We start from the raw sequence: 13,525 nt of genomic DNA on the forward strand, positions 1-13,525 counted from the left end.
CGTCCAGGGTCTGAATTCTTTAATTTTCATGATATATGATGAAATTCTAGTTAAGAGGATTAAAGGTTTAAACTCTATTTGGAGCTTCATTATCAGAGAGTCATGATCTGAGAAGGGGCATGGAACTATTGAGAAGTTGAAGATTTTTGTTTGTAAATCTTGAACTATGAATAATTTGTCTATTCTGGTTTGTGTTCCAAATCTATGTTCTTTATGGAAAAATAATAAGGATTTATCATATTTTACTTTAAAAGTGTCTATTAAATGAAGTGAATCAATCCATCTTTTTAAGGATTTTGAAATAGCTGCTATGTGAAAAGACTTCTTGGTGATTTCAGAAGCTTCTAAGGTGCAATTAAAGTCTCCTCCCAGTATAAGATTTCCTTTATAATTGTTGGAAATAAAATATAGGTGTTTTTTAACTGTTCCTGCTCCAATTCCTGGGAACTAATATAGATTAGCTAATATCCATATTCTGTTATTAAATTTAATTATAACAAATGCTAGTAGACGTTCTTTGTCTTCATATTTATAAATAAGTTTTAGAGTGATTATGTTTTTCTTCCAGAGAATTGATACTCCTTTTGTCTTTGTCTTTGTTCTATAGGAGGATTGAGCTAAGACTGTAGAGTCCTTAGGGTTCCAAATAAAGCTATCATTAGTCTTATAATGCATTTCCTGGAGAAATACTACTTGTGCCTTATTTAGATTTAAATATTTTAGTAAGTTTGATTTTTTATTTGCATTATTTAAGCCATTAGTATTTAATGATAAGAATGTTAAATTCATTTCAATATATTGTTGGAAGAAATTTTTGCTTCTTTTTCTATTTTGATTATAGTAGTTATACCATATTCTCTGATAACACTGAATGTTATTTTTATGTGTGTAAACTTGGGAGTGTAATTTAATGTTCTTTCTTCTTTAAATACAAGTAGGGTAAAATTCTGGTCAGGCTTTAAAAAAAGTACTTCTATAAAACATTAATTCTAAAGTATCAAATACAAGTAAATATGAATTTCCCATTAAACATGGAATGAAAGTCATTCCTAATCCAATAGATAAAGATAGATCTATTGGGTTATCACTCATACCTTTAACCAACAATATCCATATGTTAAATTATTATATGGAGAATTTTCTTAAAAGAGATATGAAATTCTATATTATTCTATTATTGTTCTATAATATTTTATATATCAGGATGGAATGTTAGCAGTGCAAACAATTATTAAGTTGACTTAGAAAATATCCAGTATTTAGTTACCCTCAAGAGATCCCAAATATGTCAGATTTGTCATTTTGGATAAATTAAATGCAGCAGAGGAGCATACACTAAATAAGCCAACAACAAATAGTTTATTACTAAAATAATTTGACTAAAAGGACTCTACAGGAGACAATGAGTGATTACCAATGAAATATGAATTTACTGTAGGTGTACTGTCTTCCTTTACTTTTCTAATCTTCAGCTCAGCAACTTCAGCTTACACTTATGAAAATACATGGCTTATCAGTGGTATCCTGACTCTGAGTAGAGGCGCCCTACATTCTAGTGTGCAGTGCATTTCCATATTTATAGATTTACAAAGCAGAGTCTAGTAATGAACTATGATCACCCTGACAATTCCCATCCTACATAGGGTACCTCCTGCTTCCAGAATGGGTAATCACATCAAGTCTAGAATGAATGTGAAGGTACCTATATGATAATCAAAACTTACCTTAGGTAAGTATTAATCAAATAGTATTTAGATCATCTTAGAGAGTTCTCGGGGCAGTTAGAATACTCTTAAGCCTCTCCTCCCTTGACCAAAAATAGAGATTTCCCTTCCCTTTCTTTCCCTTGTTTTAAATCCGTACTAATAAAAGAAATTCAGCAAACATAGGTAAACAGAAATAACATTCAGTAGTCCATCTTGTACATGACTCGCAATCCTTTAAACAAGTCAGTGACTAACATCACTTTAGTAAACATTATAAAGACAAATTAGAAATAATTTACTACCTCTTTATATTTTCTGATAAAGCAAAAAGTTAACAATAAGCTACTTTAAATAAAATTATAAAGCATTTCAATTTTTCCTTGCATGTATACATTTCTACTTATATTGTAGTGTCAATAGCTGTCTTTGAAATTTGTACAATACTTCACTTCTTCAAATCATTCCTTTTTCAATTCAGGTTTTGTTTTGTCAAAACAGCAACATTTCAAGGGCACAATTAATATTTAGACTGATGTTTCAAATAAATAACTTGTCTGTTGCTAATTGAGATAGTTTAGAATGTATGGTTAGTGCAAATATAGCATGTTGCAAAATAATATGTATTTTTTGTGTGCTCTAGAGCCTGTCATATGCAAGTGACATTTATAATGTAGCATATATAGAGCAGGTAGCTTATGGATTTGGGTTGTTAAAGTAAGTTATGCTTATTAATCAGGCAGTTTCATTTAAATTCACAAGTAACTTGATGACATTTCAGTTGAGTTTCCAGGAATGTGTAGTCCAGTGTGAGTAATTGAGTCCACATTTCCTCACAAACATATGTCACAATTCATTAAACTATGCAGAGTCTAACATCTGTCTAATAATCATTATAAAGACAAAGAATAGTAATTTTCTAGCTCTTCAAACTTTCTGATATCGCAAAATGTTAACAGTAAGCTATTTTAACTGGAAGACTAAAACATTTCAATACTTCCTTGTGAATATATATTTTTACTTTTACTGTAGTGTCAAGAACTGTCTGAAATTGAAATCTATGCATTACTCACTTCTTTCAAGTAATTCATTTTACAGTTTAGATTATATTTTGTCAAAATGTCAATAGCATTTCAAGGGCACATTTAATATTTAAACTAATATTTTAAATGAATAGCTATCAGTTACCAAGTGAGTTTGTAGAGAGTGTGAGGTAACAGCAAAGATAACATGTTGCAAAAAGTAATATGTATCTTTTCATATACCCTAGAGACTGACAATTTCAAGTAACATATAACATAACATACTTTTACAGTGCAGACAGCTTGTGAAATCAGCATGTTAAACTGAGTAATACTTTTTAATCAAGCAGCTACATTTAAGTGCACATGTAGTTTGGGAACATTTCAGTTGTGTTTCCAGGAATATGTAATCCTATGAGAATAAATTATAATAAAAATATTTACAAATAGTCCTATTATGTATTTATTTTACCTTGCTTAGGCTGTTTTTCATTTTAATAACTAAACAACATTACTTTTTGTTATTATTTGTTATCTGTGAGGCTAAATGCACTTCACAGGTTCACAGTGTCCTTAGAAACTGTAGCAATTATTTACTGTTGCTATGGCAATGAAAATAAAATGTGAAGAAAGCTTCACTTCTCTTAACCAACAGTACATTTTCCCTCCTTTTTCTATGTATTTGTTAATACTAATAGGAAATAATTCAAAGGACATATGTACATGAATGGAACATTTCAGAGTTAATCACGAACATGTCACCAATCCCAATAAGCATAACAGTGACTATTATTAATCTAATAATTATTTTAATAATTAATTAAGTTCACTATTCCAATTAGTCTACCTTAAAATAGATTATTTTAGACTATTATAGTGAGTTATTAAATATATACCGACTATATTAGTATAGTTAATAGGAGATAATTTAGAAAGGGAGACAAGATGCACTTAAAATAAATAATGAGAAAAGAAAGAAAAGAGAAAGGAAAGAGAAAATTAAGAGAAAATACACATATACTATGTATGTTTATTTACAGTATAAATATGTTATGTGTTATATAACCCTCTTTCTGTGAAAGAAAAGTACCCTGTTTTACATACCTGAGGTCATGTGAAAACTGTCATGTGTCATCTATTTTCAAAAAATATAGATACAGATTCCAGTAGTTAGTTACCTTTATTTTAAAATTCCAAGCAGTAAAATTGGTCCTTTAATGAAATGTTAAAACAATTCATATCATAGTAGATGCTTTGAGAGATTTGGCTGTAACAGTATCAGTCTTTTGCTTCTTCTTTTTGACATCTGTCCAGACATTTGCTTCTTTTCTTCTCTTGAGAGAAGGTGACATCCAATCCATATCTTCTGGTAAAGTAATCACATTATTAGTTTTAATAAATGAAGACGCTTCCTCTAAGTCAATAAAAGTCCTCATCTCATTGGCATACAGTATTCTTATCTTAGCTGGATATGCAAGTTGTGCCTTGATGTTATTTTGTTTCAGAAACGTTATCTTTGGCCACACTTTTTTCCTTTGTTCCATTATTCTAGATGAATAGTCGTTATCAAATCTTATCAGGCTCTGTTTATATTTTAGAGGTGCCTTCCTCCAAGCAGATCTTAAAATCAGATCCTTGTCCAAGTATGAAAGAAATTTGATAATTAATGACGTAGGAGGAGAGTTTGAGTGAGTGGCAGGTTTCTCAAGAGCTCTGTGTGCCCTTTCAATGCCAAAGGAAAGTCCGTCTTTTAAATTTATAAAGTCAGGGATCCAGCTTGATAAAAAGGAAATAATATCCTCACCTTCTATGTTTTCAGGTAATCCAAAAATCCCGATGTTATTTCTCCTCTCCCTAATTTCCAAGTCATCTACTTTATTAACCAACCAAGTGTTTTGTTTAAGAAGCAGTTCTTTCTGTGTTTTCACTTCCTTAAGTCTGTTTTCTAAGTCACTTAGAGAAATCTCTATTCTTGTTATCCTTGTCTGGTGGTGTAGCATTTCATTGAGGGTGTTAGCCTGTTTTTGACTGCTTGTTTTAAGGTTTCCTAGGTTCTCTTTAAAATTAATCATCTTCAAAGACAACTCCTGCAGGGCAGATGCTATTTGTTGTAGTTCCTTCTTTAAAGCAGCATTCTGATGAGAATTCTTTGAATTGCTCATTTTAACAAGTGAATATATCTCCAAGCTTTTATACAGGAAATTATTTGTAAAACTTCACCAAAGTTTCTAATTATGTAAATTAGTCCTTTATCTATAAGATTTTATACTTTGAAAAAAAAAAAAGAATATTTTTTCCTGTCTTATTTAACTAGTTATATGGAGCTCTAAAATACTGCTGCTTTCAGTTAGCCATTCAGGCTCTCCCCCCCAAGAAAGGGCATTCTTAATTCTGAAGAGTATTCGGAGCATGAAGTTTCTTCATTCAAGAGAATTTGGGGCAGTACATATCACAGTATTATCTATACAAAGTGTTTCCTTCCCCCATTCTGTCTTCACTCAGTTGCTAATTGGATTATTTCAAGCATAGAGTAGGGTGAGAAATTATAGTTCTTGGACAGGAAGTATTGGATAAGATTAGGGACAGAAGTCAAGGCAACAACAAAATCTGTCGATGCCATAGTCCCCTAGGTTGGATCCTTTCCAGTACTGGTGGTGTTGGTGCTCACATTCGCTTGTTAATGTCCTTATAACTTGATTGTCTAGGAGGAAATCTAGCAGCAGTCGAATTTGTGTAAGCATTGATCAAGATTATAAGAACATTAAAAAAACTTTTGAAAAGGAATGGGCATGGAAGCAAAATAACAAAAGGTTTCACTCCACACCAGCTTTACCCCTAATGAAAAACTTAAAAGTAAGCATTTTCATGTACTAATAATGATTTCATCAGACTCTTCAAAACTCTCTCTTATCAATACAAAACAATTGTGATGATATAAAAATTAGAGGGTCTGATTTTTTTAAATATATAAACATATGTACAAGTAAATAAAATGTCATAAATAATCTCCACTTATCTTCTGGGTTTGAAAAACATATTTAAAACTAATATGATCATAGGTTCATAGGTTGGTACTAGACTATCAGCCTTAAGGCCTATAGAAGCCTAGCTATAACAATTCCCTGGCTATTTTTTCCCACACTTTTTACTTCCCTGGATCCCTGTCTAGCAGAGCGACTGATGTGATCCCTGGGGTGAATTTCCTTTCTCCCATCCAATCCACTGCTGCCGTTGCTCCCACACACCCATGTCTAGTGGTCCTGGACTTCAAATGTCTGTGGATGACCGACCGGGAACTGTAGTCCGGCCCACTGCAAGAGGGAAACCACCTTTGTCTTGGTCTTTCCAAGCTTTACCACCAGCCATTATACAGCAAATTGATAGTTCCGTTAAAAACAGACAAAGGAAACAGCATATCCCTCCGGCGCTAAAATTCAATTCATTTAAACTAAAAACATTCATCTCATCTAATCTAACTTGACATTCATATCATTTGACATCTAAATGTTTTTCAGCATGTACATCACACGTTTTAGGCTCTATGGCATCAAAAACATGAAAAATGAATCTTTTAAAATGTTTACATTTTTTCTTATGTTTGGACAAAGCATTTTTCTTGTCTCCCTTTTTGATAGGATCACAATGATCATACATTCTAGCCTTAAGTCACCTAGTAGTACACCCTATGTGGATAAAATAAACCACAAAGCAGCGTACTATTTATACTTGAAAATATAAAACGCCATACCAAAAGTCCCAACCAAATGTTTATTCACCATAGTTTTAGCACTTTTATTCCAAAACACAGGAACATCATCAGAAACTACACCAGAGTAACTTCCTTCCCTTTAAAGACTCAGAAAGAGGCTCCATGCCTGAACCAGCAATAATTCATCCTTAAAAATTGCTCTAGAAGTACACATTTAAAAAATACATAAAACTTTTTGCATAAAATAAATATATGTTCCTTCAAATAATTAATCTATAAAAAAAATATATATATGTAATGTCCTTGACCTTGTCACATTAAGACAGGCAATCAGATTTGATTTTCAAAATAGGCTTAATAGATATTCATTCAGTAAAATTTGTCAGTGGAGCTCTTCTTTTCAACAAATGTTTCCCAGTTACCACCTCTTTCAGAGTCTTCTACTTTCTCCAAAATAGTAAAAGAAAACTTTTTAAAGTCATCGCATTGCAACAAACGTTTATAAAGGGCATTGAATTGATATGCCTTACTGACTGCATATACATGCTGATAAATTCTTGTCTTTAAAGGTCCACCAGTCTTCCCAACATGAAATGCTGGGCAAGATGAACAGAAGGCAATATACACTACCCCTTTTGTGTTACAATTAAATTCGCCTTTGACTGTAATCAGTCTTGGAAAACCATTTACTGGGAAAATACTGCCTTCTAGAATAACTGTGCACTGCTTGCATGCTCCATACTGTTTCATCTCCCAGTTGTTAGTAAATTTACCTTTGCAGCTTCCACTAAATTCAAATAATGTTTGGAAATTTTTGTTATTCTTAAAATCAAATTTGGGGCTGCTCTCCCATCCTGTTGTTTAACCCAAGACTTCCAAAGACAGCACACCAATGACCACTAATAGCATTCTTTAAATAGTAAATGTCTCTGCTGTATGGTAAAACCTGTACCTGTGAATGGTCATCAGGACTCAAACTGACATTTTGATCATAGGTATTCGGTGTGCCCATCATATGTTTAGACTGCCTAATAATGGCACCATAGAGGGAGTTCATAGGATCATAGGAAGTTACTAGGCTATTGGCACTAAAGCCCTTACAAGACCAGCCAAGAACTTAGCCCATGTTCCAACAAGTCAGCACCCTATGCCACTGTCCAGCAGGGACATAGGTGGAATCCTATGGGTGTATTTTCTGTTCCCCATCCAGTTATTCAGGTTGCATTTAAAAAGGTTTAATGAGGTACTCTGCTTTATGTGGAGGGGGAGTCTCTGGGACACAAATCTCTCCTGCCAACAAGTCCTATTGATATCCCAGACCAGGTTGAGGTCTCGTGTGTGGGTTACTCGAGTGGAGCTTGACATGTGGATATGCAGCAGTCCCATCAGGGCAGGGTCCGACAGAGGTCCATAACAAATTGACTAATGTCATCGAACATATTCTGGGAGTAATCCCTGTTTCTGAACACATCACACAATATGTTGACCTCTGAAATTGTGTGTCATCAGAAACCAGTCTGCTGCGTCTAATTAATTGTCCCTTCACTAAGTTCTTTTTTTTTGCCAGATGGGGTGTTGGCTGTAAAATGCAAATATGCATTTGAAAATGTGCTCTTTCTAAATATGTTAGATTCATACCTGTGGTCCTCAGAGTTCTTATATAATGTGATGAGAAGAAAGACTGTGGTTTGTTTGTCATACTGCTAGGTGAATTCTAAGAAGTCATTAGAGTGATTTAAGTAATCCATTAATGATTTTAACTCTTCCAAGTCACCCTTCCACAAAATAAAAATACTGTCCAGGTACTTTAAGGGTGAATTCAGAACCATGGAGGTTTCCCAAAACCATGGGATCATGTTAGCAAAAATGGGGTCTGAAGCTGCCCCCAAAGCCACACATCTGTGTTGTTTGTAATATTCACCCTCATAGTAAACATAATTGTTTGTCAGCATGGAGCCTGTTTCTGAGTCTTTAAAAGGAAGGAAGTTACTCTGGTACAGTTTCTGATGAATTTCCTGTGTTTTGGAATGAAAGCGCTAAAACTGTGGTGAATAAACATTTGGCTGGGACTTTTGTTGCAGCATTTGTTATTTTCAAGTATGCCCTATGTGAAAAAATTGACATACAATAAATTTTTCTGCATAAACAATGTTATTAATATCACAGCTGCAATACATTGGAGTGGAATAACTCTTAATTGCATTAGCACAAAAACGGAAAGACTAGTTGATGTAAATTTACATTGATCACATCTATTACAACCAAAAAGTACCATTCACATTCAAATAAACAGTTTTGTTTTGTCTTTATTTTTTTAAATATTCATTCTTTAAAGTGCTATTTCTTTTATTAATAAATACTGACTCCTTACCAATTATACTTTTAACAATGGGGTCACCTGCAGCTACACACCAATTATTGGTGATAACATTTTTAATGACTGTGAAATTTAATAAGAAAGTTAAAATAAAATCCATACAACAGTCTGTATTATCATTATGAGCCGTGGTCTCACTCTATTCCACTTCTGAATATTGAGAGATCAGTTTGAAAATAATTTTCTTCCCTATTACTATTTCTTTTGCAGTATCCTCTACCATTTGCAAAGGATGACCACTCTCGACAAATTTCTTTTTTCAAAACATTCATTTCCTCTTCAAAATGTTCTTCCTGAGTCAGAGGTCCACTAGCTCTAATCATGTGTCCCTTAACAATATTCTTTTTTGGTATGCTGCATGCATACCTCCAAAATGATGTAAAGCATTACTGGCCACATATTTATGTGTCAATTATATAACGAATTTGACTTTGTAAGTTTAATATCCAACAAAATAACTGAGGACTTACTAAAACAAAAGGGATGCTTCAAAAATAGTTATTCTATTTAAACACTTAAAAACTCTTTCAACATTTCATTAGTGCCTGACAAACTTAGTAAGATATCATCAATAAAACACAAATATTTTTTTCATAAAAATAGCAAAAACCCTATCATGAATGTATAAATTTTCCTATTGACCTAAACCAATATATTCATAGCTGGGGGCCATAGCCACCATTGCCCCTATACTCTGAATCTGCTGAACATAATCTTTCCCAAAAATGAATTAGTTGTTTTAGCACCGATTCCAATGCAAAACATAAAATGTCAGCTTCCTTATCTTGAAATTCACAATTTTTCATCAAATAATCCCAAAACTATAAGAGTCCAAGATCTGTTGGAATCAATATATAAAGAATAGAAATGAATGATATAGCAAACAAATCAACAGCTTTGATCTCCACATCACTAATCTTAAAAATGTAGTCTATGGAGTCAGAAACAAAAGAAAATCCCTCACTGCTGGCTTTAATTTGTGTTCGGCAAACAATGTCAGTGGTTCCACTTTAGAACCTGATGCTGACAAAATGGGACATGACAAAAGATCCCGTATATCCTTAGGTGGTTTGTGAATCCCAAATAAATTACCCAGTCTAGGAAAGGAGACAGGTATAACATTCTTTAAATTAATATTAGTCCATCCTTCACCACATGACAACGTGATGAAGGAATACATTTCAGTATATCCTGCACTGATGATATCCAAAGAGTTTTCTTGATAAAAAGTTGTGCCATCTAAAAGAAACATAATTTTGTCTATACACATGGGGATGTCCATAAGTGCTATTGCTCTCCCTTTATCTGCCTTCGTAATCCTGATAAAATTATCATTTTACATTTCATATAACACATCTCTTTCATTTCTTTTTAACTTATAAAATCTCCTCTTACATAGATTTCCAAAATGTTTCTGATTTCCCTCTCACATTTTTTTCAAAACAGTCAACAACACTACATACTGGAGGAATAAAAGTACTGGGTTTGGTATGAAAAGATGGTTTATAAAATGGTACATTATTATTGTTAAAATAAACTGCCAAACCTAGTTTTCTAGAAAATAATTTGACTGATTATAATAATATCTATAGAAGTTGCTCTTTTAGAGGGAACATAACCAAAACATCTTTTTAAGAGGGAAATCTCACTCAGTCTATTTTTATGATGTCATCACATTTTTTAGTATTTAATCAAGGACAAGACAGTGTTTTACAGAGTCTGATAAAATCAATATTAGTTGATAAAAGTGTTTACTCTTGAAGTTTGCATGTTTTAATGTATATTAAAATTTTTAATTTGGGCCAGTGCTGGTGTGGAGTGGTACTTTTTATTATAGGGACATAGCTACACAACTGCAGAAAATAGCAATGAAACTTTACTATAAAAATTGGTAGTAGTGTGGCAGTGATTATAACAGTTATAGAATGTATGGAAATGTGACCTCTCCATGATTACATGATTTGATCATAAACGCAATACATTTTATGTAGTTCTTGATCAGTAAACTCAAGCTGGTATGTGACAAATCAGATAAAGGGAAGGCTGGAATTGTCCCCCACTGAAAACAGTCAATGGAGTCTCAGTGACAATGTATCATATAGCAATAAGGTTTGGTCCCAGACAACCGTGGGTAAATCCAGCATTATAATGACATTATTTAAGAAAAGAAATAATTTTCTTAAATAATGGCATTGTATAATGCCTCTTTGCTGCCCTTCCACAGCTGTCTGGTGTTGTTCTGATGTACCGCGATGCCTACGCAGTACATCAGAGTAAAGCAACGGAGAACGCAAGATCTCTAAATGGGTTTAAAAAAGCAACGGAGATCTTGTCGCTATGTTAAACTCTTTAACATAGCGAGAAGTATATTGAGGATTTAACGGCTGGTTGGGCTGGCCAATCAGCGTGCACGTTTTAGAGGAGGAATTGTATAATATACTTTTCATCAGGAAACTGCATTTTCAAAGGAAAAACTTGTTGTCACTCTCAAGAATGTTGGTATTTCTAAACTGTGATTTTCACTGGAGAAAAAGATGGTCGTCAGTCATTATCATCAATAATCTCGAATGTTTAGATCAACTCACCCCAAGTAAACACTAATGCTCTACTAATATCCTTATTTCCTGATCAAGCATAAATAAATAAAATGTATGAAAAGAAACCCCTCAGGCTATTGTCTTGAACACATGGAAGATATTGCATCTAGCGTTCCTATAACTCATAATTACTGAAGGAACCAATAGCCTTTCACAAGAAAGCTTCAAATATTTTGAAAATGATAGAATGCTGGTGCAGAATAAAATATCTGAGGTACAGTAAGATGTTAGCCAGCCGATATATTTTGTTTCTAGATGCCATTTCTCACATCCCAACCATCTTCTAAAGTAGCAGCATTTGCATTTTGTAGCTTAAAAGAAAGAGGCTTACAGCAGTTATAATACACAGAATATTCAAGGCCCATACTGTTGAAGTTGTTGGACTGTTTCATGGCAGCTACAGATACTACAAAAATATGCACAATACCCTTCAGGCTGCTCACAATTCCAACCCCCCCCCCTAAAAAACCAAAAACAAATCTGCATTTTCAGCACCATGACAGTACACAAAATTGTTGTAGCCATACACGCATACAAGTAATCTGAATGTCCTTTTATTTTTATAATGTAAGCTGCTGAAGTGGTTACAAAGCCAATAGAATATTTTCAATGAGTTAGACTTCATCATCATTACCTAAAATATTGTATATATATATATATATATATATATATATATATATATATATATATGTATATATATATATATATATATATATATATATATATATATATTAAATGAAATTGTGAATACTCCCATAATAGTGATGTCACCTCCTGCATGCTCAGATTATTACTGTAATAAAATCAATAAACCTTTTCATTGTCAACACATATGCAAAAAGCAAATTAGGCATAAAATGAATTCTATTTACTTGATATTTGTTTAAAAGGATAGTCAGACTGGATCAAAAAGAACCCACTTACAGTGGAGGCCAGGGGAGAAAAGCTCCAATTACAGAACATAATATACAAACATATAATATGCAAACATATTGTACGTATTTCAACTAGTTAGCATAACAGAAAAGAAAAGATCTGTTTCATGTTCAAAACAGACAACTCAGCAATATAGCTACCTAAGAGGTATCTAGTTACAGTGTAATACATTTTTTCTCTTATACATAGGTTGTGAGAACAGTACATATTTCCACAGGTTGTAAGAACAGTACATTTTTTCAAGTGTCAATAATTGATCTTCCCCAGTTCATTTTTGTAGTTAGACAGTGGTGTTATTGAGCATCTACCATATATTTTATAGAGTAGAAAAAGCATTGTTTGAAGAGAAAGGGGAGAGTATCGGATGTGGAGCAGAAACAAATCAATTATATTTTGCAGAATTTGTTAGTATTACATATGATGAGGTGAGAATGAGCACTATGGAGAATATGATACAGAGGAGTGAAAAGTAAAAAGGAAAGCAACTGTGACATTAGCTAGGAGGCGAGTACGAGCACAGCCGCAAATTATTAAGATGTTGTTTTAGAGATACCTTGAAGGTTCCTAGGATGGCAATTGTTCTAGTAGATGGGGGAGTGAGTTCCAAACTTTTGCAACAGAGTAAGAATATAGGCTCTGTACTGGTATTTTAGAGGTGGTGGTGCTGCGGTAGCATTGTCGCCTCACAGTAAGACGCTGTCCGGTTCGATTCTCAGCAAGAACGTCTTCTGCGTGGAGACATGCGTGAATGGGCGTACCTTTGTTGAAGGTTGTGCATCAGAGCTGGCAACTCAGCACGTAAAAATCTACTGCCAATCATTAGCGGACCGGAGTTCCGCTGTGGCGACCCCTAAAAGCCGAAAGACACAACAACTGGTATTTTATAGGGCTTGTAGACAGTAATGAGTTTTTTGTCTTCGGACCTTGAGGAACTGTTGGAAGTATAGAGTTTGACTATGTTGGTCAGAACTGGGCAGGCTAAGGATTTATAGAGGATGCTGTGCAAATTTAAGAGCTGGACATATTGGTGGTTAGGGAGTTCTAGCCAATTAAGCATATGTAAGGGTGTACAATAATGTGTGTTGTTTTTTGATTTAGTCACAAACTTGGCACCTTTGGTGTAACACTGTTCCATTTTAGATCTAATAATGGTTTGTAAGTTAGAAAGAATAGTGGCACCA

The 13,525-nt window shown here is 33.5% G+C and overlaps 1 protein-coding gene across 1 annotated transcript in view; it reads left to right on the forward strand.

Annotated features, from left to right (window-relative positions):
* Positions 1–13,525, forward strand: part of LOC122799862 (short transient receptor potential channel 7-like) — a 1,065,642-nt gene that overhangs the window by 403,799 nt on the left and 648,318 nt on the right. The gene's annotated exons all lie outside the window — the stretch shown is intronic.

This window comes from Protopterus annectens, chromosome 4.part0, assembly GCF_019279795.1.
Source record: "Protopterus annectens isolate FY-2018-M chromosome 4.part0, PAN1.0, whole genome shotgun sequence".
In the NCBI taxonomy this organism is placed as follows: Eukaryota; Metazoa; Chordata; order Ceratodontiformes; family Protopteridae; genus Protopterus; species Protopterus annectens.